Raw genomic sequence first — 24519 nt, forward strand, 5'->3', positions numbered from 1 at the left:
AATTTGTAAGTAATCGTGCTCAACAATGATTCTAATTGGCAGGGCCGGATTTTTAGTGTTTTTGGGTCATTATCTCAGGAATTATGGACTTTATGCATTTGTCCGCGAAGGAAATTGTACTGTTGTAATATGGGAGGTATGTTCTTAAAGTGCACTTGGCCAAAAAGTTTTGAAACTTTTTGTGGGAGGTTCCCGAATTAGTTGACCGATATAGTCAATATTAAAACCTTATCTACGACTGGAAGAAATATTACTAGCCCAGCAAAATAAATTGGAAATAGTGCAATGTAGACTAGTTCTTTCACGGCATGTTTTTATGCAGTTCAAACGGAGTCGTGAAAAAGGCACTCCATTCCTCACATTTTAACCGCATTTGGATGCAATCCAAAGAATTACATCCATTTGTCGGTAGCAGTTCAACGGAGTCGTGAAAAAGGCACTCCAATTCCTCACAATTTAACAGCATCCGGATGCAGTGCAAACGGAGTCGTGAAAAAGGCACTCCGTTCACTACATTTTATTAGCAGTTGTTAGAGATCCCTACATGTACATAAATCAAAGATGTCAATATTATAAGATAGGAAAAGTCAATTGTTAAAAATTATCTGTAGAGGGAGTTAACCTCTGTTGCTACGATATCATAGCAACATTCTGTTAAACGAAAACTGTTACTCATTGGAATATTGACAAGAAAAACATTAAAACTCAAGTTTGACGGCATTCGCTTTTGATTTTTTCATTGAATGAACAATAAAAAAAGAAAAGAAATAAATTTCAGCCACAAAACACAACGTTAATGTTTTCTGCCGCGAGAAATGGGAATCAAAAACGATTGGCATTGCTGTTATCAATTCCAGTGAGTTGTGTAGCCATCTGAAACCAAAATGTGGAACTATTATCATATGTTTTTGGAAAATGCATTTGTTCGGGTCTTTATTGCTATACGTCTTTGCATAAATCAGTTTGTACATATCTGCAGGCAGCGGAATACATTTCCAAAAAGAGATAATCGTGTTAACATTTCCAAACATTTGTTAATACAAACTAAATAATAATTAATTTGTGAACATTTTTCCGGTAACTCACGAGAAGAAAATTTCCCAATGGAGTGCTGTTGGAGTACATGTCGAAATCTTAAATGGTGATGGGAAGACAATATCAAACCCATTTAGCAGATGAAGCAAAAGCACTTAAGCTTGGATTAAATGAAGAGAGGAGGAAACACACATGTTTGCGATTGAATTCAATAGAGAATTTTCATAATTTGTGTTAATTTAATAAAGTTATTAATATTTTTGTTTCACACAAATAATAAATGCATTTTATTTTGTTATTCAAAACACGTGCTCTGGACTGCCTCCTATTCTACCCCCAAAGAGTCAGTTAAAATTCAATGCCAAAGGGTCAGTTAAAATGCAGTGCCAAAGGTTCAGTTAAAATGCAATGCCAAAGGGTCAGTTAAAATGCGGTGCAATGGAGTGCCTCTTTCCGGGGTCACTCCCTTGTAAAAATCATGAGTGAAAATGCTTAATTTGATGCACTTCCAAATCACTTGTACATATCATTTAACTGCCTCTTTGGAGGCAAACTTTTCGCTGGGTAGTATAATATGAGTTCCAAATCGGTTGATCTGTTCGGGAGTTATCCGTTTGAGAGTTATCGTGTTATCCAGACAGACAAACGTTGATAAATCGACTCCAAATTGTCTGAAACAGGTTTTGTCCAAACATACCCAGCAAAATAAATTGGAAGCAGTGCAATGTGGACTAGTTCTGTCACGGCATGTTTTGATGCAGTTCAAACGGAGTCGTGAAAAAGGCACTCCAGTCCTCACATTTTAACTGAATTTGGATGCAATCCAAAGAATCACATCCACTTGTCACATTTTAACAACATCCGGATGCAGTTCAGCGGAGTCGTGAAAAAGGCACTCCAATTCCTCACAATTTAACAGCATCCGGATGCAGTCCAAACGGAGTCGTGAAAGAGGCACTCCGTTCGCTACATATTATTAGCAGTTGTTAGAGATCCCTACATGTACATAAATCAGTTTGTACATCTCTACAGGCAGCGGCATAAATTTTCCAATAAGATATAAGCGTGTTAATATTTTCAAACATTTGTTAATACAAATTGAATAATATTTCATTTGTGAACATTTTTCCGGTAACTCAAGAGAAGAAAAATTTCGAATGGAGTGCTGTTGGAGTACATGTCGAAATCTTAACTGGTGATGGGAAGACAACCCATTTAGCAAATGAAACAAAAACTGTTCAGCTTGGAACAAATGGAGAGCGGAGGAAACACACATGTTTGCGATTGAATTCAATGCAGAATTTTCATAATTTGTGTTAATGTAATAAAGTTCTTAATATTTTTGTTTTACACAAATAATGCATTTTATTTGTTCTGGCATATTTTGTAATGGCTTGCACAATTTCCGCAGAATGCCTGTATCTAAACACGTGCTTTGGACTGCCTCCTATTCTACCCCAAAGGGTTAGTTAAAATGCAATGCCAAAGGGTCAGTTAAAATGCAGTGCCAGAGGGTCAGTTAAAATGCAGTGCAATGGAGTGCCTCTTTCCGTAGTCACGCTCTTGTAAAAATCATGAGTGAAAATGCATAATTTGATGCACTTCCAGATCACTTGTACATATCATTTAACTGCCTCTTTGGAGGCAAACTTTTTGCTGGGTACCTACATTCAATGGTCTGTCGTATAATTCGACTTTCCATTAAAATATAACTCTCATTGGAGTCAATGGGAAATTGATTTGGGTGTTTTGTCCGTTGGGTATTGAGAGAAGTCAATCTTGCATTGTTCTTTTTTTTCAAATCGTGTTTCCAAAGATGTAAATAAACAAGATGAGAAAAGTCAATTGCACAAAATTATCGATAGATGGAGTTAACCTCTGTTGTTACGATATCATAACAACATTCTGTTAAGTAGAGAGTGTACGAACACTGTTATTCAATTTTGACAAAAAACAAATTTAAACTCAGATGTGGCGGCATTCATTTTTGTTTTTTATTAAATAAAAAATAACCAAAAATCAAAAATTAAATAAAAAACAAATAAAAGTAAAGAAACAATTTTTAAACACAAATCACGACCGGACAAATGGGAATCAAAAACGATTAACATTGCTGTTATCCATTCTGCAGTCTTTCCAGTAAATTGGTTTGCCATCTATAATCAATATTTGGAACTACTATCATATGTTTTAGGAAAATATATATATTTTTATTACAGTGTTTTTTAACTTGTTTCTGTCTTTGCTTCTACACATCTTTGATGTTTCGATGTGAGCTTAAAGTTCCAGTGGGTTGTATACGTGCTAATACATGTAAATATCGTTCATACGCCATATGGGGTTATGAGAGAAATATTAAAAACTTATTTTTGACAGAAATGCTTAAGAGTGTTCTTGAAAAACTATCTGAAAAGTAAAAAATATCTACAAAGTACACAAATAATAATATTGTAGATTTACAGAAAATGAAAAAAGTCATTGTATTTATTTAAGAAAATGGTAAGAAGAGATTTATTGATATGAAAGTCTGTACTAATTGTTTTGAATATGAGAAAAAATTATATCAATGAAATAAAAAGTACATTATGACCTTCAAATGAGGTTAAATCATTTCTCGCGGAATTTTTAAAAGTACTCTCAATTTCTCTATATTTATTCAATTTCATTTCTGTTGTTATTTTTGGTTAAGTGCATTGATATCCTTCAGGTCTGACGATGTAGTTAAAAATACAAACAAAATGACAAATTGTTATGACTATATTATACTTGACAAGCATGCACACAGATCTTCTTATTTATTAGCGCTGACGAATGACGTTTAGAAAAAAAGAAAAGCCTATTAAAAAAGAGACCACTTATTTACGAGAAGAAGACATATTTAATTAGGGTGGTACATGTTGACATTTTGTTTGAATTTCAATAATATCTAAATTTCAATTTAATTTATTCTTATCGGGTACCTCTTAATTAGCGGATTCATTTGTTATGGGTCTTGGCAGTTTGCAATATACATATATTTTGTGGTGACTATAATGTTTGATTATGATCATATTGTCGTTAGTCCTCATAAGTGATTTTAGATTTTAAAAATATATGCAAAGTCGGATCCAATTAGATTACTTACTTTATAATCGCAATATTCATTTTCTAAGTATTGTTACAACTTATTGTGTATGGGAGGCTGCTTAATGCAACACTTATTTTTACTTATGGACATACAAGTGTACATATGCACATTAGGATTATAACCAAAAATACCACGCTAGCACCATGTGCGGAATATTGTCCTGATAACAAAAAAGCGTGTTTTAGTTCGATTTGGTGAAAAAAGTTTCCGCATCGACTAAGATTTCTAAAATACTTTTGAAATTTTTATAAAGAAAAAAATTGATTTTTGTTTTTTGAACAAACATTTATTTGTATTTATTTTAATAATAATTGTTTCACAAACATTCCATACGGGACAAGGGAGACTTCTCTCATATCAATGAGCGCACCCCGATTCATATTAGCTCAATGATGTGCGACCTACTGTTTATTGTCGAGTCCGAACGGCGTGTCTTAAGACACAACTTGTAGAGAAGTTTTATTTTAAATGCAGAAAAGTTATAACCCTAATGTATATACATTGTACATATCTCTGTGCACTATTTTAAAAAAAAGAAAAGGAAAACATTTCGCTTTCATTTTTAAAATGTTCAAAAATAAACATTGCTACGCAAATAACAATTTTAGCTTCGTCGTCGCTGTAAACTTTACGAAGAATTGTCTATGCTGACAATGTGCGTGTGAGTAAATCTTAAAATATTCACACTTGCATTCTTGTCAAATATACTAAACAAGGTGTTTAACATTCTGCTATGCTTGGATGCACAATTTCACAGAAAATTCACTTTCTCGCGGATTTCATTATTTTGATGATTTATAATATTAACACACACATTGATGTCACCATCAGTGGAATGTTTTAAATACATATCGCTTATATACTCAAAAAGTGGCATAATTCATAAAAATGCGTTTTTGAGTTAGCAATTTTTTCGACGACTTTTACTTTTGGCATAATTCACCAAACAAGTTTTTTTGGCCGAATATCCTCGGAGATTTAGCGACCTAAACATTGCTGAAGCTAATAAGAATAATTAGTTTCGTGAAGAACTAGCGGTCAAAGTGTAGCAAAATAAACCTGAAGAACGGATCAACTATTAAGAATGCGGCTCAAATGGACAAAAATTTAATTGAACAATTGATATCCTTAATCTGTTGAAGAAGATATGTGCATCCATTGGTCTCAGCCAGAAAAACTCCACGGCAGTGGAAATTCAGACAACGTTACCTCAACTCAGCACCTGTTAAGTGCTTCGAAAAAACTATGAAGAAAAACAATAAAATCGCCTATAGAAGGGAGGCCCATATTTGCACCTTATCAATAAGGACCCAGCGAATTTCACAGAACAAAAATTACGAGTGATAAGAATGTAGCATTCCCATAAATTGAAATTAGAGAAAAAATAATTTACCAAAGTCATCTCCATCAACCTTCTCTTAAAACCTGATTAACGGGAAATCTTTGAAAGACATTTTTGGTATCCTGGTGAGGGAATAATCCTTCCCACAAAGAAGGGGATATTTTTAGCATATAATAATTATTGCCTGATTTCATAGTTAGCGCAATGATATCAGAACTGCGAGTCCGAATGGTTACGTGGGTTTAATAATCATGAAATGTAGGGTATTCAACCCGAAGTTCTCGGCCACGAATATCTCTAAAACTTCATCGCATGATTTTAAAGAACTGGGAGAATTCCAATCCCTGTTTTAGGCTATACTCGGAAGCCCATAGACTTTTCATTCTCACCAAGGTTCTCCACCATGTTGATAAAAAAAATTAATATTGTGGAATAAAAAAAATAAATTTAAAAAAGGGAACTGATGAAGTTGTTTGGTGACAACTGAAACTATAGTATTCCCTACCCTCCGCCCGCAACTAATCAATTTCATATCCACTGTAAAACATTTTGTTGTTATTCAAATACTTGAATACAACAAAATATGGACTAAAGCTGAAATAAACACAAAGATGTAAAATTCTGCAGTCCAACAATAAAAAACGCCAAAAACCAAAAATCCTTTTGAAACGGGGAATAATTCCGAATGGGAAACTCTGACGAGTATCCATTTCCGCAAATGTAAGAATGTTGATATAATCACACCTTTAAGGCCTAGTACAGTGGAATATCGTAATCTAGTCAAAGGGTTTGGATTTCATAGGCGATCAATATTTACATGTTCCATATATCGCTAAGAATTCCTCATTTAAAAATCAGAGCTCTACATTTGCGCTAAATAGATCTACAAAATTTGACAATTCGTGGGAGAAGAATATTTTTTTTACAAAAACTGGGGGTTGAACTAAAGGAGCTTACAACTGGAAAGTTTTTGCAAATTCTAAGACTACAATGTTCATAGATGAGAAAAATAAAAAAAATCGCCGGAGGCCCTTTTAAATGCATTGCAGTCAAAGTTCACACTTTTAGGGTTTTTTTAGGGTTTCACGATTTTGCTTGGAACCGCGAGTCCTATGGAAATGGGATAAAACAATTAAAAAAGTATAAGTCGGCTTTGCCGACAGAGATATACCCTTAGCTTGTGTGAATTGAAACTTTCATCTATTGACAATATCAAATGTAATACCGGCTGTACATTTACAAAGGCTCTTCGAACAGAAGTTGCGCACCGATAGTGCCCATCTTCGAAATTAAACAAAGCTTTGGAAGCCAAATTTTGGACCGAATCGGCTGATCTGATCGAGAGTTATTGTGTGCTTCATTCAGCCACTTTACATGGTTCTATATGGGTTTCAATAACTTTTGGGCTATTTTTTTCAGGACGAATGGATTTGCGCCCTTAAAAACTTCTACCGTCGTAATGGCCGCAGTGAATGCAATTTATTACAACAAAGATAAAAGTGATTCGAGATAAGGCCGCAAACTCCATTTTTTTTGAAATTTTGTGTGGGAGGTACCCGAAGGAGTTGACTTTTGTTGTCCATATTCGAACCTGATCTATGCCTTGTAGAAATATTACGATGTTCAAAGTACGGACCAAATCGGTTACTCTCCTCCAGAGTTAATGTGCCCACAAGTTTTCCCAACATTTTTGAACTTTTGTGGGGGAGGTACCGGAAGGAGTAGTTTTTTGCAACTTTCAGGTTATTTTCTCAGGAAGTATGGACTTGCCCCTGATGAAACTTGTACCATCGTATAGGGGGCAGTGAATATAAGTTGTTACAACAAAAATTAAAGCGATTCGAGAGCAGGGCCTAAACTGAACTTGTCCGAAATTTTGTGTGGGAGGTACCCGAAGGAGTGGACAGATTGAGTCCATTTTGGAACCTTGTCTAAGTCGGGTAGAAATTTCACGATTTGCAAAGTATGGACTAAATCGGTTACTTCCTTCAAGAATTATCGTACGCACACATTTTCGAACTTTTGTGGTGGAGGTACCGGAAGGAGTGGACCGATATAGCCCATCTTCGAACTTAAAATAAGTTTGGACAAAATATTAAGAAAGCCAAATTTTGGACCAAATCGGCTCATCCGTTTGAGAGTTATCGTGCGCACAAGCCAGACAGACGGACGGACATAGCATAAATGCTGAGGGTATAAGAAATATTGTGGCAGTGAAAATTCTCTACAAGACTGGTCTTCATGATATTTTCGTAGTTTTTACCGTTTTTGAGATATAGAAATTCAAATTGGGACAATTCATTGACTATATCGCCTCCTTATGAAACAATGTCATTCACGCTGCGTCTTACCATAATTTAAAAGAAAACTTCTTACACCAGAAACCCGCTTATTGAAATGTGACTAAAGAAAATATTGTAGAGTTTTTACTCCTGAAAACCTAAAAAACCCTAAAATGTGAACTTTGACCGCGATTTATTTAAAAATCCAGCGATTTGATCTTGTTTTTTTGATTTTTCTCATCTATGAACATTGCTGTTTCAAAATCCGCAAAAACTTCGCAGATGTAAGCGGTTTTTGTTTAAAGTTAGTTAAGTCGCACCATGCCTATTCTGATTAAACCGGCACATACGGCATATCTGTTTTGGGGTTGGTTAATCCCTCTTGTGATTGATTTCATAGTTAATTTTTTAATTTTTTTCCCAATATTCTCCAACATCCTTAAAATTGAGATTTTACCAATGGCAGGATCAGCAAAGCAGTTAAAATTTATATGGTTTCAATGCTGGGAATTGCTGATGACTGACTGATTTGTGTAGATTTTCGAAAAGAGAAAAAAAAAAATAAAAAAATAATCAACTGTAAAATTTCCCGATGCCACTAACAAGTAGTTAAGACAATGGCGGGCAAAAGGCAGAGAAGAGGAAGAAACTATTGTATTTCTGTTTCTGTTAGCGAATGTGGTTTACTCAGTGAGTAAACACTTGAGTTAACATTTATTTTAGTTTTTCATTTTAATGTTGCTGCTTCTTCTTCCTCTTGTTCATTGTAATCATTGGTGTTGTTTACGTTTTCCCCTGTCACAGGTGGATTGTGTTTTTTCTCTGATTGTTTGAAATACGCTTAGATATCCGCATAGCAAAAAACCAGGTGTGAGAATAGTAGGTGAGCTCTGAAACGATATTGTTTAGTTTTAGATTAAAGTAAGGGAGGGCGATTGTGCAGTTAGAGATAGAAAATGAAAATGTTTAGTTGCCTTTTTTATAAAAACACCTATTTTTCCTTAGTTTGAACAAGAATATTGAAAAATGGGTTCTAAGATCGGGTTCTTAATATAGTATACACTGCCGAAATACTCGGAAAATGCGAACATGGGTTTACGCAGCATTGTGAATATAATGCTCGTAATTCGAGGAACTAATTCTTTTCTATTCATGCTTTTTCCTTCTCTTAGCTATTTCTCCAAAGCTATTACCAAAAGCCTCCCACATATCTTCACGAACTATCTTATAAACTGACTGAAGCATTCCTTCCACATTACACGACAGCTGAGAGAATAAACAAGAAAATAGCTGACAGCATTATTTACACCAATGTTTTTTTTCTACACTCTTGACTATTTCTATTTTTTTCACATTTGCAGTTTTCCTTTCTGTGCTAGCCTTTGTCATGGCGGCTGTTATTTGACATTGCGGTTTGTCATCGTCAATGTGGTTGTAAGTTCTGGCCCTTAACGAAACTGCTGTGGTTTTATAGAGAAAATGTAAGTTTTTTGTTCGGCTTGGAAACAGTTTTCATTTAAAGTGCACCCACCAACTACTGACGTGGACACACATACATATGTACATATTTATATGCATTTTGTTCTGAATGTAAGCAATAAAATAGATATGTCTCTGTTTCCACCTTAAAAAAGTAATTTTTAGGCAAGAGAGCGGGGAGAGCCCATCGTGGTGGGGATACATACAGCAGTTTCACTTTTGGCTTAAGAACGATTTCTATTCAAATGTTTAATTACAATGACGCCTGCGACGAAGTAGATGTGTATTACACAACCATGCATATGGTTCAGTGGTTTTCGTTGAAAAGACGTGTGGCCGAATGCATCGCTAGTTGGACATGCTCACAGATGTATGAATGTAGCTATTCATCTGTTTTACTTATTGTTAAGAAGCGTTTATTTAAACGTAATTTAAATACGCTTCGTAAACCGCAAAGCAAAGCAGAAAAAAATACAACTAAATCATTCGAGTTGAGATATTAAATTTCGTGGAAGTATAGTTTTTCATATTTACTGTGTATGGCAACAATGAATGGAACAATGAGGGAAGTTGAAAATTAATCCTCTTATTTTCCACTATTTACAACGTATAATTTGAACCCAGCAAAAATTCGGATCCGTTAGTCATTATATAACCCATTACAAAGCGATGAGTACGGTGGCACAGAGCGTGTGTGACCGACTACAAATCCGAGGATTGTTTGTTCAACGCTCACCGTCAGTACCCGAGTTTTTTGTTAACAAAACAAAGAACAGTTGGTGGTACACATGTAAGCGTTTAAACAACCCTTAATGTTCGTACACGTGGCACAGTGTGCAGTGTGTTCGGCTACAAATCAGAAGTTTGCACGATCAAATCCAATAAAATAAAAATATGAAGTGTGTTATAGAATAACTAGCTATTCACAACGACATGCCCCTGTTAAAATAAGGGGAAAGTAAGGGATTTTGTAACTAAAAAAAATTACTATAAAAACCCATTATTTGTAATGATTTTTTGCTGGGAACCGTTTGTATTTTGAAATATTTAATAATGTGACCAATAATGCTATAAGTGGAAAAATTCTTTATGTGATAATTTCTAGCGATTATTGTCGACATTATTACCCAGCAAAAATTCTACATAATGACATTACATTACATTACCAGTAACGTAAACAATATTACAAAGTAGTGCAAACAAAAATAACTACATACTTTACTCCTTACTATGTAATGAGTACCACCACCGACATGCAATTTATTGTTAATAACGAACAGTTGGTGGGGCACACGCAAGCGTTCGTAATGTACGTACGCGTAGCATAGTGTGTTCGGCTACAAATCATAAGTTCGCGGGATCAAATCTAGCAGGGAGAAAAATAAAATAAAACCAGTAAGGAAAGAATCAAAGTCGGGCTGGGCCTACACCACTGTGAATAAGTCAAATATACATATATAGAAGCTATAAACAAATCTCGATCGATTTCAATATAATTTGGGACACTTATTTCTATCCAAATTCTGTCACACATTCCAAATTTAATTAAAATGGACAGATATGTATATCGTGTTTGGTGTCGGCCAAAAATATATATTTGAGCTATATCTAATTTCAATATTATTTAGCTCATTTATTTCTAGATCAAAATTATACATATATGGCGTGATTGGTGCACTAAATACCTAAAGTCGGGCGGAAATATACATATATGGGAGCTACATATATACAAATCTGAAAACACGCGCCACTGGGATATCGAAGTTTCCATGAATAACATTTTACCAGTTCTTTGTTGTAGCTATAAAACTAATCAAACAAAAAATTATGAAAATCGGTTCGGATTTTAATATTAGCTGTATAAAGGGCCCATGAAAATTTTGAGGCCCCAGTGGCACGTGTTAACATATTCCGAATGTGCTAAAACTTTAACAATCTTAAAATCTAACAAAACTAAACACTTCAATGGGGGTGCCGTCTAAAAATATCTGAAATTGATTTTTTAAAACCACCCTATTGGACATGTATAGCTTGACTGTGAACCAAACACCTAAAATCGGGCGAAAATATATATTAGATTTTTACCAAAATAAATAGCCTTTGTCCTTTGGCCAAAATAATGATCTTCCCTAATTTTTATTTGAATCGGATAATAAATGCGACTTGTACTTTCTTCTTCTTCTTTATTTACTCATCCGTTATTCGGATATTGGTGATCGTACAATAATATTTCAATGCTACATATGTATATGCATAATATTAAATACATATTTATAATTATTTGTTGTTACACAATGATGTTCAGCTACTTAATTATGATTAAAATAAAAAAATACATGGACAGACGGACGGAAATACATAAATCGACTCAGAAAGTGATTCTAAAAGGAACTATAGATCTATCTCGTTTCCTTTTGTATGTCATATAGAAATGCACAAAGACGAACAGCCTCACAGTGGATCCACACATTGGCCAAAAATAAAAAATGAATGTCAAAATTTTGGTACAACATCTGGAAAATGTTAAGCTCGTGGTTTCTTAAAACACTCTTCGCAGCAGTACAAAGCTGTAACCGGCGCAATGGCTTGATTTTTACACACTAAATATTTTAGGCCACTTTCTCCATACACTGTGAGCCTGTTTCACCATCTCGAACGAAAATGAAAACGAAAGAAAAACAAATACAATCGTGTATAATTTTTAAATTTTGTAGTTGTTTTAAAGCAAACATTAAATCAATATTGCCATGAAGGTTTAGGTTTATTGCCAAGGTTTAGGTGTTTTTCGTTCGCAATCATATTCTTTCGACATTGTGAAATAGTCCCATAATACCCCTTACCACAGAGTGGTGTAGGGTATAAATATGAAGTATGTTGAAATTAAAGGAAAATTCCACAACAATTGTTCTAAAAAGCATATGTTTTTTAGCTTATTTCTCAATCTCCTTTACGAAATAATGGGGTTATATAGTACTTTTTCGTAGGCGTAAATGTATACAAATCAACATACTAAACCATTATTTTAACAAGGAGATGTCACTGGAATTGAATAGTTATTCTATATGGCCACTAAAATTCGACAAGTAACCTGGTTTTTCCCCTCTGTCGGAATTGATCAAGCGCACTTCTGATTTGAACTTAGTAATGTGTTATCCGGCTCATGTGGCCTTCAGTAGAATGGTTATTCCCTTTTGGTCTCCTCCATAGAATATATTTATAGCCTACACCACTATGTGGGGAGGGCATTATAAGTTGGTTTTTGGCCAAAAATTTGTAACGCATCTAAATAATGGTCGTAGACCCATACTTATATATACTAAAATGAATGTCTCGACGAGGTGATATGGCTATGTGTGTCTGTCCGTCTGCCCATTTAAACATTGTAATCACGCTACAGGTCGCAGTTTTGATCGGCAAAAAAACTTATTTGGAGAAAAAGACAACGTTTTTTCCAAAAACGAATATCTCATCTTCTACAAGGGGTGTACCAAAAGCACCTGACAATGGAAGTAGAAAATACCACCTTTCTAATGATGTAAAGTAGGCTGTCGTAGGTGGTCAAACTACGTAGATATCGCAATAATTGCTAATTAAACCCAACTTTTTCATTTTTGGAATTTTAATTATAATGACGAATATCACAGTTTTGGTTGGGGATTTTCTAAAAGCAAGGTCTAACTATGAAAGTAGAAAATCCGATCTTTACAATGATGCAAAGTAGGTTGGCATAGGTGGCCAAATAACGGAGATATCGTAATAATCGATAATACATACCATCCCAACAAAATAAATTGGAAGTAGTGCAATGTAGACTAGTTCTTTCACGGCATGTTTTGATGCAGTTCAAAAGGAGTCGTGAAAAAAGGCACTACATTCCTTACTTTTTAACCGCATTCGGATGCGATCCAATGAATGACATCCTTTCCTTACATTTTAACAGAATCTGGATGCTGTTTAATCGGAGTCGTGAAAAAGGCACTCCAATTCCTTACATTTTAACAGCATTTGGATGCGATCCAACGGTTGACATCCATTTCTCACATTTAAATTTCATCCGGATGCAGTTCAAGGGAGTCGTGAAAAAGGCACTCCGTTCGATACATTTTACAAGCAGTTGCTTAGTGATCACTAGCAAGCCAACTAGAAAAAGTGTGCATCAATTTCTAATTTTTTTATATAAAATAAAAAAAAAAAATACAACCAAAAGTTGGGAACATTTTTAAGGTAACTCACGAGAAGAAAATTTCCTAATGAAGTGCTGTTGGAGTACTTGTCGAAATCTCAACTGGTGAAGGGAAGACAATACAAGAACCCCTTTAGCAGATGAAACAAAAACAGTTCAGCTTGGTTTAAATAGAGAGCGGACGAAACAAACTCAGATGCGATTGAATTTAATGAATAAATTTCATAATCTGTGTAAATGTAAAAAAGTTCTTATCATGCTTGTTTTACACAAACAATAAATTATTTTTATTATTTTGGGATAGTTTGCAATGGCTTGCATTTTTATTGCATCTTTGAACTGCATAAAAACACATTGCGAAGAGTGCCTTTAAATTCAATCCAAAGCACTGCATCAAAACACGTGCTTTGGATGCAAATTGGACTGCATCCTATTCTACCCTAAAGGATTGGTTAAAATGCGATTCCTAAGGGTTATTTAAAATGCAGTAGTCACGCTCTTGTAAAAATCATGAGTGAAAATTCATAATTTGATGCACTTCCAGATCACGTGTACATATGATTTAACTGCATCTTTGGAGGCAAACATTTTGCTGGGATTTTTTTTTTTTCATTTTTTTTGAAAATCAAGCTACAGGTCGCAATTTCGATCGGATCGTCACGAAAATTTGGGGTTAATGGGGTCCTGGATGGGAAGAAGCCAACTGATTTCGGTGATGGTCGGATCACATTCAGGGGTCGGAATGGGCAAAAAACTTATTTGGAGACAAAGTCAACGTTTTATTCCAAAGCAAATATTTCAGCGCCTATAAAGGGCATACCAAAAGCAAAACCTGATAATGAAAATAGAAAATATCGCCTTTCTAACGATATAAAGTAGGTTGTTGTAGGTGTTAAACCAACGAATATATCGCAATAGTCGCAAATGCATCCATTATTTCATTTTTATGCGATCACACTACAGGTCGGAATATTGACCGCATCATCACGAAATCGTTTGGTGGTTGATGGGGGTCTCACAGGGGTCGTAATGGGCCAACAACTTTTGTGGAGAACATTTAACGTTTTATTCATATGCAAATACCTCCGCTTCTAGTAGTAGATATCGCAAAAGTAGGCAATGCATCTCATTTTTCCATTTATTTGTAATTACGCTGCAGCTTGGAATTTTGATAGGATAGTCACGAAATTTTGGGTGTTAATAGGGCTCCCAGAGAGGAAGAAGAATATTGATTTTGGTAATGGTAGGATAATATTCAAGAGTCGGAATGGGCAAAAAACTTATGTGGACAAAAATTCAAAGTTTTATTCTTATGCGAATATCTCCTCTTTCAGGAGTCGTATTCCGAAAGGAAAGCCCGTCAATGGACGAGGAAAATATCACCTGTATTATGATTCAAAATAAGTTGGCGCACATCCCAGTTTCTCATGTTGTGTATTTGAATTGTACTGACGAGTATATCGAGCGTTTTAACAATGAAGATATTCTGAGATTTAAAATGTTCCTAATCGCGCTACAAAAATTGGTGAATGATGTTGAAAAAGACTCTGGTATAATCCAATTTTATTTCCATGTCAGATATTTCTCCTTCTGTTGGGCATATTCCAAGGAGAGAGCTTGATAATGAAACTAAACCATCTGAGCTTCAAACTAATACAAAATGTGACATTTATGGTAAAATATCAGAGTTATTGCAAACGGCGCTAAGCTATCACAATTTTAATATTTTGAAGTTTTTACCTTAATGACAAATACCTCTGCTTCAATTTGGTGTATTAAAGACATGTAAAATGCTAATCAAGAAGACTAGCAAAGCTTCCAATCTGTACCAAGTATATGTCGACAATCGTCAAATATAGAATTAAATATTAATTATCTTGGTTCAGTTCGTCTTAAGTCATTTATATATGCCAGATAGGTGAAAACTTTAGTATCTCCCTAAAAGAAATGTTTACGAGTAAAAAGCTTATGCACAGGGGTAGTGGTGTAGGGTATCACATAGTCGGCCCTGTCCCGACTATAGCCTTTTCTCACTTGTTTATATATCTATTTTTTTAATCACTTCTTGAAACATGATATTCCGTTGTACCTGCTTATTAAATGTTCATAACATTTATGAAGCAATTTTAACGACATATTGTCTCACAATTTTCCCTGAAATAGCACATATAAATGTACAGAATCCTTCTGTTAAAGATTATTCCATTCCTAGAAAATTTAGGTGGCCTTTGTGGTGTTGATGACCAGCTAGAACAGAAAAAGCTTGAATTCATTACATTTATGGCTCCATTTCGAAAATTCCATGCAAGTCTCGATGCATTCTCTGAGACATGACCAAGAATTTTGTTTAAAAATAAAAATATAGAAAATGAACTCTAGAAAAAGGATACCAATTCAAAGATACTCTTAATTAAAATCCTTTAAATAATTATCTCCATTTGACTTGATGTCGAACGAAAGGCTTCTTAGTTCTTATTTTTTTTTTCTTGAAATACAATGATGTAAAATGTTGTAGGCGTTAAATATGCCAATCGTTTTCGTTTATTTATTTGCATTTCAACTTACTTTTCTTGATATCGCTTAGCTGATGATCAGTTTGTTTGTTTGTGTAAATTTTTACAAATAAAATTTCGAATCGATATCGTTAAATACAATATTTTTGTTTGGTTATTATTTCAAATTCTGTTGCTACGCCGTGGCTGTTGTTGTTGTTGCCTGTAATGATGGGGTGTCATGATTTTGTTTGATTTATTTTGCCACTTTTTGTTGCGTAGTTTTGTTCACTAAGTTTCTGCGGCGATAGAAGTGTGGTTTTTGCTGTTGTAATTCCATTCTATCGAATTTATTTATCTAAGGATTTTTTTGCACTTTCGATGATGATTTATTATTGTATTAATTTTAGCATTTTTCTAAATATTTATACCCGCGATTGTTGTTGTTATTATTGTTATATTGGATTTGTTGTCATTGTAGTTTATTGTGGTTGTTGCTAATATTTACAAAAAATATTTATGTGTGTGATTTTAATTGATATTTTGATTAGAAGTGAAAATTGATTTTCTTTAAGAATGGAATTTGTTTTTTTTTTGTGTTTATTTTTATGTGAGAGTATTTTTTTTTTCTATGATTACGAATTTTTTTACAGTGTTTTATTTATGTGTTTGATTTTCTTGTTTCCAATTTGATTATATGTATTTAGTTTTATAATTAATTTTACTTGATTGTTTAAATTTATTTCTATTAATTAATTTAAATTAATTTTAAATTTATTTTTTTGTGTTTTATTACACTTTCTTATTTGTATTTTGGTTATGGGTGTTTTTTCATTCTATTTGTGAGATTATTATTTCTTTATTAATAGTTACGTACAATTTCAATATTATGTTTGTCACAGTATGGACTGTTATAAATTCCAATTACAAAAAGTATATCAGTTTGAAAATCATTATTTGAAAATATAATTGTTCTGTAATAATTGTAATTGCAAAATCGATATTAATTGTAACACAATTTTTTAAACGTTTTTGTTTTTTTGCTTTAGCTGCCACTCAAAACATAAAAAATGTTTTGGAATAAAACACATTGTAACTGTTGTTGTTATAATATCAAATTTCCCACTTTTTCTCTTTGCTTGGGTTTTGCTAGTCTTATGATAATAATAAATATAAATTTTTTTAACTTAACGAGCGGAAATGAAGAATCTGCTAATGTGACTATGACGGAGCCTGTTGATGGTGTCAACGTGAAGACGTCAACTGGACTCAGAAAAGCAGCATAAGTTGTAAACTGTTTATTTTGTTATTGTTGAAGATTCAATCATATGATTGATTAAGTCTGGAGTATTCCCCCATTGGCTTAACTTCATCATTACTTTCTACTACAGAGAGTAATGTTTACAAAACGCGCTGATAGCCTGCAAAATTAACTGATCGCTACCAATATCATGATTTCATCCCGGCGAAGAGAATTATTAACTATTTTGAACTGACATAAACAAGAAAAACAACTTGAGGTTTTGTATAAAGAAGAAAATAAACATATCGTCAGGCAATGTCACACTGACGCTTGCATATAAAGAACTCATATTTTTTTGTTTGTTTGCCGACGCTGAGTCTCGAATTTTCAGCTCCCGCTTTTATATTCGAGCACACACCATCTGTGACACCGTTACTCATTACTTTATAATGAGGAAAATTAACATTTTCGCTCATTGTTCATACCGAATGTTTGCGTTACTTAGCAATGTGTTATTCAGATCATATAATTCATTTTTATACCCTACACCACTATGTGGGGACGGCATTATACGTTGGTTTTGGCCAAAAAGTTTGTATTGCATCTAAATAATGGTCGTAGACCCATACTTTTATATACCAAAATTAATGTCTCGACGAGCTGAGTCGATCTGGCTATGTGTGTCCGTCCGTCCGTCTGCCCATCTAAACTTTGTAATAACGCTAGAGGTCGCAATTTTGATTTGATCGCCACCAAACTTTGAGTGTCGATGGGGGTACTGGAGGGGAAGAAGCCTATTGATTTTGGTGATGGTCGGATAATATTTAAGGGTCGGAATGGGAAAAAATCTAATTTGGATAATACTCCGCTTTTATTTAATTCTCCGCTTCCCAATATTCGCTAAATCAACCCAACTTTTCATTTTTGCTATTTTAATTGTAATGACGAATGACGGTTAGAGACCTTCCAAAAGCAAAACCGGTCTATGAAAGTAGAAAATCCCATCTTTACAGTGATGCAAAGTAGGTTTGCGTAGGTGGTCAAACAACGGAGATATGGCTATAGTCGGTAATACATCCCATTTTTCTATTTTTATTGTAATCAAGTTAGAGGTCCCAATTTTAATCGGGTCGTCACCAAATTTTTGGTGTTGATGGGGATCCAGGAGGCGAAGAAGCCTATCGCTTTCGGGTCGGAATGGACATGAGAAAAGTCAACGTTTTATTTCAAAGCGAATATCTCCGCTTCTGTAAGGGTATACCAAAAGCAAAACCTGACACTGAAAGTAGAAAATATTACCTTTACGAAGATGTAAAGTAGGTTGTCGTAGGTGGTCAAACAACGGAGATATCCCAATAGTTGCTAATTCAACCCATATTTTCATTTTCAAGATTTTAACTGTAATGACGAATATCGCAGCTTTGATTGGGGACCTTCCAAAAGCAAAACCAAGCTATAAAAGTAGAAAGTCCCACCTTTACAATGGTTTAAATTAGATTTGCGTAGGTGGTCAAACAACGGAGATATCGCAATAGTCGGTAATACATCCCATTTTTGTTTTATTTTTTTTTTGTAATCACGCTACAGTTTGCAATTTGGATCGGATCATCACGGAGTTTTAGAGGTTAATAGAGGTCGTAGAGAGGAAGAAGCCTATTGATTTGGTCGGATAATATTCATGGGTGAAATGGCAAAAACTTATGTGGAGGAAATTCAACGTTTCATTCTTATGTGAATATCTCCGTTTCAATGGTAGAAGAAAATATCCCTTTTACACTGATGCAAAAAAGTTGGCGTAGGTTGTCAAGCAACGTAGATATAGCAGTAGTCGGTAATGCATCCAATGTTTCCATTTTTTATTCGAATTGTGGTCTATATACAACAAAAGTGTACTATATACATAAATGAGACATGAAGACATCGTCAAATACTGGAGATATAAAAAAAAACGCTCAGATAGGGGAATGCTTCCCAGATATGGGTGGTAAGACGGAAATCAAATACGTCTCGTGGATCAACAGGTAACTGCGTCTGTCTTTCAGTAAAGCGGCAACAAACAGCGTCTGAATTCTAGGAGGAGCGGCTGAAACTAAACCCTTCAGAAGGTCCGGAAAAAAACTGAAGTAATTCTCCCCTGAAAATCATTCAATAATGAACACATTTATAAACTATTGTATTATCGCTTATATCCGGATAACGGAGTTGCAAATAAAAAAGAAGTAGTGGTGTAGGGTATCCCATAGTCGGCCCCATCCCGACTATGGCCTTTGCTCACTTGTTTTTATTAGCATAGCAGACGATGCACTTTTTGGAGGGTTTGCGTGGGAAGAATCAAAGGTTACGTTAACTAGGTCGCAAAGATACCAATGTCGACTTTCGATTAATCATCATTCTGTTTTGAAACCCCTAAACATTTAAGTCAACTATTGAGAAAATTAAAAAGCCTAATTTCGATTTCTTAAAAAGATATGTATGTCATTGGACACAATTTTGGAATGGAATATTAAAATGTGGGCAACAAATGCTTTTGAAGTAGTTGATGGGAAAATACTAGAGTTATACCAATTTAGTTCAATTGAACAATCTTGTTCACTATGTAGTTCCAATCTATGGCATCGTTTGTATGAAAAAACTACGTAGGAGTGCTTATGTATCATTTAAAATCCATGGAAGTATTTTCTAGGAGTCACATATAAACGATTAATCCCACCATTTCTTTATAAAACCAGCATAATTTAACAGTCCCTTGCACTTTTATTTCAAAATATTTCGATTGAATTGCAACAATTCTCTGGCATATGTTTAATCCTGAGTAAACACATATACAATGGATACGAGTATTGGCATGTGTATGTGTCCCTATCAATACATTGTATTTTAACAAGTTCGGATTAATGGGCATACAAACACACACTTGGTATGGAAGGACAAAGTTATCAGACCATGAAAACACTTAGAGATTACTGGATTATTGCAATTATTATAATTTTTTTTTTGTAATTCAATGTTTATTCTTTGTTTAAGTTTAATAAAAAAAAACACACATTTAAAATTGACTTTTTGCAACATTTACACTTTAATTAAATATTCTGCATTAACTCGTTTTGTTAGCTCATTTATTTTATAAAGGACATTAAATATTTTGATGTTGTTTTTGCACACACTTAAACTGCTAAAAAACGCTGCAGTTTAAAGGGATCGTTAATCAAACAACTAAACGACATTACATCGTTAATTATACACATTTATTTGAATAATTTATAATTGCTTTATTTTTATTTAACTATACACCATGCACACCATAAAAATTAACTACAATAATATTTTTATATGTTTGCATGCATGTTAATACACATTTTTTTAATTTTTCATTTTCTATTATATTTTTATTTTTTTCTCGTTATGGTTGCATTATTTCTTTGATTTTTTATTTGTTAAGAATAAATACATTTTTCCTTTTGGTTGCACATTTTAATATTTTTTATTTTTCCATTTTAATTTCTTTTTGAATTTTCACTCTCAATTTTTATTTTCACAGCGTACGTTAATTTCCATGTCTTATCTGAATGTTCTAGGCGCGCCGAGTTATCACAACAAACTGAATTTGTGAATTTTCCCACATCGCATTCCTACCAACGATGCCTTTGGCGGAGAAGCATCAGAGTTAGCAGTCAATAGCAGCAGCAGCAACAGTAGCCAAACAGCTGGCAAAACCGCACAGCATCATTGGCCAATGTTAGTTGGTAACAGATATAGATTTTTCACATTTGACCAACTATGGTACTGTTTGCTCCCTCTCTCGCGACAATGTTATTAACATTATGTGAGAATGGTCATATGAAAAATAGGGGGAAACTGTGGAACAGAGAGGCATTTGTTTTGGGATATTTTTTGCTATATAAACAAAAAGAACATAAGCAGATGATAACATAGTCTAATGTTATTTTACAGCGGCAAAAATATTTATGAAAATGTGTGTTGCTAAATAATAAAATCGCATCCTTAATAAAAGTGCAATAAATTTTACGAGGCGTAAAATGTATTTTATATTTGGAATATTTGTGTATATTCTGAATATTTCTGTAATGTTTTTATGTGAACTGTTTTTGTTGAAATTCAAAACAAGATAATTTTTACTTATTATTTAAAACCTTTTAGAGACAATAAGGTGAATTAATTATAGTTTAACCCCCTTGCACGTAACGCCGGTGGGGAAAAAAACAGAATTTTATAAATATATGACAATAAAATAACAAATATTAGGATGAACATTGTTCTAAAATGCAGTTGCGATGTACTAGAGAGTTCTTAATTATTGTCTTAGCTACAATGTTTGTTTGTTCTAGTGGGAGTCCAGGAATCAGAAAAGTGAAGCGCCCATTAAGATGTTGAAATCACTCCACCCAAATCTCCACACAGTTGGATGAGCCGGGTTTTGAGTAACTTGCGAAAGCTATTAACCATTCGCTAGCCACCCACATTGCCACCGAAGTCTGGAAAATGGGCAGGTGAATCATACAGGCCGATTTCGCTTTTGTCGCCCGTAACAATGATCAGCACAGGTGCCGTAAATAGCACAGCACTACAACAGCGCTGCACGCTATCTCCACACATATTAGCAGCGGAATCAACCAGAACAAGGCGTGCGATATGACAGTATTGGTGCCGCTCGCCTTCTCAAGAGCCTTTGATACTGGCCACGCGCTAGGAATATGCAAATATCCGACACAAAGTCTACGGTCACGCTGCTTATCACATGGAAGGCAGATGTGAGAACTAAGTAGAATGTCATGTTCGATGGTAGCAGAATTAAGACACTAACTACCCCAAGATTCTTGGGTCACATTCGACAACATTTTTACGTCGCGAGCGCATGCAACCGCTATCTGCGACAAGCTGAGATGAAGGAACAAGGACTTCAAATCTCTTGCTGTCAGAGCTTTGGGTGCAAACAAAGAAACCTTTTTGACCACATAAAATGCGATCGGTCGGTCTGTTATAAGCTTACGATGCCAGTCTAATCCGTGGACATTGGTTGGTTGGTTGGTTTACGTGGTGGCTATACTTTATAGCCTCAATTAGTATGTAAGAGATACCGTTTTGAAAAACCACACCACTCGTTCAGAGATTGCTATTTCGTTGTTGCATGTTGGCAGTTGAATCCAGCCTGATGAGTTAAGGAATCGCAGAAGGTCTCCCAGACCTACTTCTGTTATCTCTGTGATATCACGAAGGAACGGTTGTCTTAGAGCTTTGAATCGTCGTTGCATTTGTGCAGGGCAGGAACAGAGGAGGTGCTCAACAGTTTCCTCCTCTTCTTCATTCCCGCAGCTACGGCAGTGGTCATTGTGCGGTAGATTTAAACGTATTGCATGGTTACCAATTGCCCAGTGACCGGTTAACACTGCAATAAGTCTTGCAAGGTTCCGTCGCGTTTGATTGATTAGGAACTTAGATCGTTTGGCGTTGTATTGAGGCCACGTTAATTTTGATATCTTGCATGTTGCCGTTTTGTCCCATCTACTTTCAGCCAGTGATAGATAGTGTTTGAAGATATCCCCTTTAACTACTCCCATTGGAATTGCGACTGACGCCTTTGGGAGTTCGTTAGAGGCGGATCCTGCTCTAGCTAACTCGTCTGCTTTTTCGTTCCCAGCAAGTCCCTTGTGGCCCGGGATCCAAGTGAGAACTACTCTTGACAGACGCCCTAGTTTGGCAAGTTCTTCTTTACAATCTTTCACTAGCTTTGATGTGACAGCGTTGGATTTTAGTGCTAGGAGCGCCGCTTGACTGTCGACGAAGATTCCTATTGAGTTTGCTGTGTGATGCTGTAAAAGTTCAGTACAGGCCTCCTTTATTGCCAGTATCTCCGCTTGGAAGACACTGCAGTACTCAGGTAGCTTTGTAGATGTGTATATGTTTGCTTCCCCCGAAAACACACCGGATCCGACTCCACTTTTCATCTTGGAGCCGTCCGTGTATACCTTAGTGTCATATGCTATCAATGGTGATCCATTACTCCATTCTCTTCTGCTTGGAAATTTGATTACAAAAGGCTGATCAAAATCCAATGTAGGTACGCAGTAATCAGCAGTGGTTGTTATTTCTTTCGGAAGTTTTTGAAGCATGCACGCATGTCCGTAAGCTCTGTCTCTCCACATTCCTAGAGCTCGGAGTCTTACCGCATTACATGTTGCTGTTGCTTTGATGTGTAGATCAATTGGCAAAATGTGCATCATTATATTGAGGGCTTCGGCCGGACACGTTCGCATCGCCCCTGTTGCCCCGATGCATGCAGATCTTTGTATGCTGTATAGTTTTTTCTGTGTTGTTTTCTTGTCAACTGCTGGCCACCACACTAGTGCTCCATATGTGAGAATTGGTCTGATTATGCTGGTGTACATCCATAACACCATTTTAGGTTTGAGGTCCCATCGGCTTCCAAACAATTTGCGACATGCGTAATATGCAACGGTTGCTTTGTGAGCACGGTGTTCCACGTTACGTTTCCATGATAGCTTTGAATCTAGGATGATTCCTAGGTACTTGGCATGATCTGATAGGGGTATTTCCTGACCTCGCAGTCTTGGTAGATTAGGTATTGCATATTTGGTCTTTGTGGTGAATAGCACCATCTCAGTTTTCCCTGGATTCACTCCCAGACCACATCTTGTGGCCCAAGTATCTAGCGATCTCAGGGCTCCGCTCATAATGTCACTTATTACGGTCGGAAACAAACCAGAGACGAGTATTACCACATCGTCCGCATAGGCAACCACCTTAATCCCCATGTGGTCAAGTTTATTTAGAATTTCTTTGATGACAAGGAGCCAAAGTAATGGAGAGATAACTCCTCCCTGTGGAGTTCCTCTGTTCACGTGCTTTGACAGTGTACTGTTTCCCAGTGTGGCATTAATAACTCTGCTTTGCAGCATGGTGGTAATCCAACTACTGATGAGCGGTTCCACGCCGAAGTTATCTAGTGCTTGTTTTATAGCTGATGTACTGACGTTGTTAAAGGCACCTTCTATGTCTAGGAAGGCAGCTAAAGTAAATTGTTTGTGTTCTAAGGACTTCTCTATAGTCCTAACGACTTCATGTAGGGCTGTATCCGTCGAGCGCCCTTTAATATAAGCATGTTGGCTAGAAGATATGATGTTTGAGTTGTCCATCTTTTCTCGAATAAACACGTCGATGAGTCTTTCGAGCGTCTTAAGAAGAAATGATGAAAGGCTTATTGGTCTGAAGTCTTTAGCATTTTCGTGACTACGTTTTCCTGCTTTGGGTAAGAAGACAACCTTTACCTGTCTCCAACTCGTTGCAACGTAGTTAAGAG

The 24519-nt window shown here is 35.3% G+C and overlaps 1 protein-coding gene across 13 annotated transcripts in view; it reads right to left on the reverse strand.

The window, feature by feature from the left end:
• The window catches only part of LOC141390269 (uncharacterized), a 143514-nt gene extending 122637 nt beyond the window's left edge, over nucleotides 1-20877 (reverse strand). Inside the window, exons 1-2 of one of the 13 annotated variants that reach the window (XM_073963115.1) lie at nucleotides 20727-20877; nucleotides 16014-16437 (exon numbers count right to left, since the gene is read on the reverse strand). The gene's annotated coding sequence lies outside the window, so the exon portion shown is untranslated. Of the gene's footprint in view, nucleotides 1-16013; nucleotides 16438-16817; nucleotides 16834-19745; nucleotides 19834-20147; nucleotides 20167-20227; nucleotides 20598-20631 lie in introns of those variants that run through there. The other 12 variants (XM_073963113.1, XM_073963118.1, XM_073963117.1 and 9 more) reach the window with 12 other exon arrangements.
• Nucleotides 20878-24519: the final 3642 nt, after the last annotated feature.

The sequence above is a fragment of the Musca autumnalis genome, unplaced genomic scaffold (assembly GCF_047663935.1).
Source record: "Musca autumnalis isolate F117 unplaced genomic scaffold, ASM4766393v1 scaffold_1, whole genome shotgun sequence".
Lineage (NCBI taxonomy): Eukaryota > Metazoa > Arthropoda > Insecta > Diptera > Muscidae > Musca > Musca autumnalis.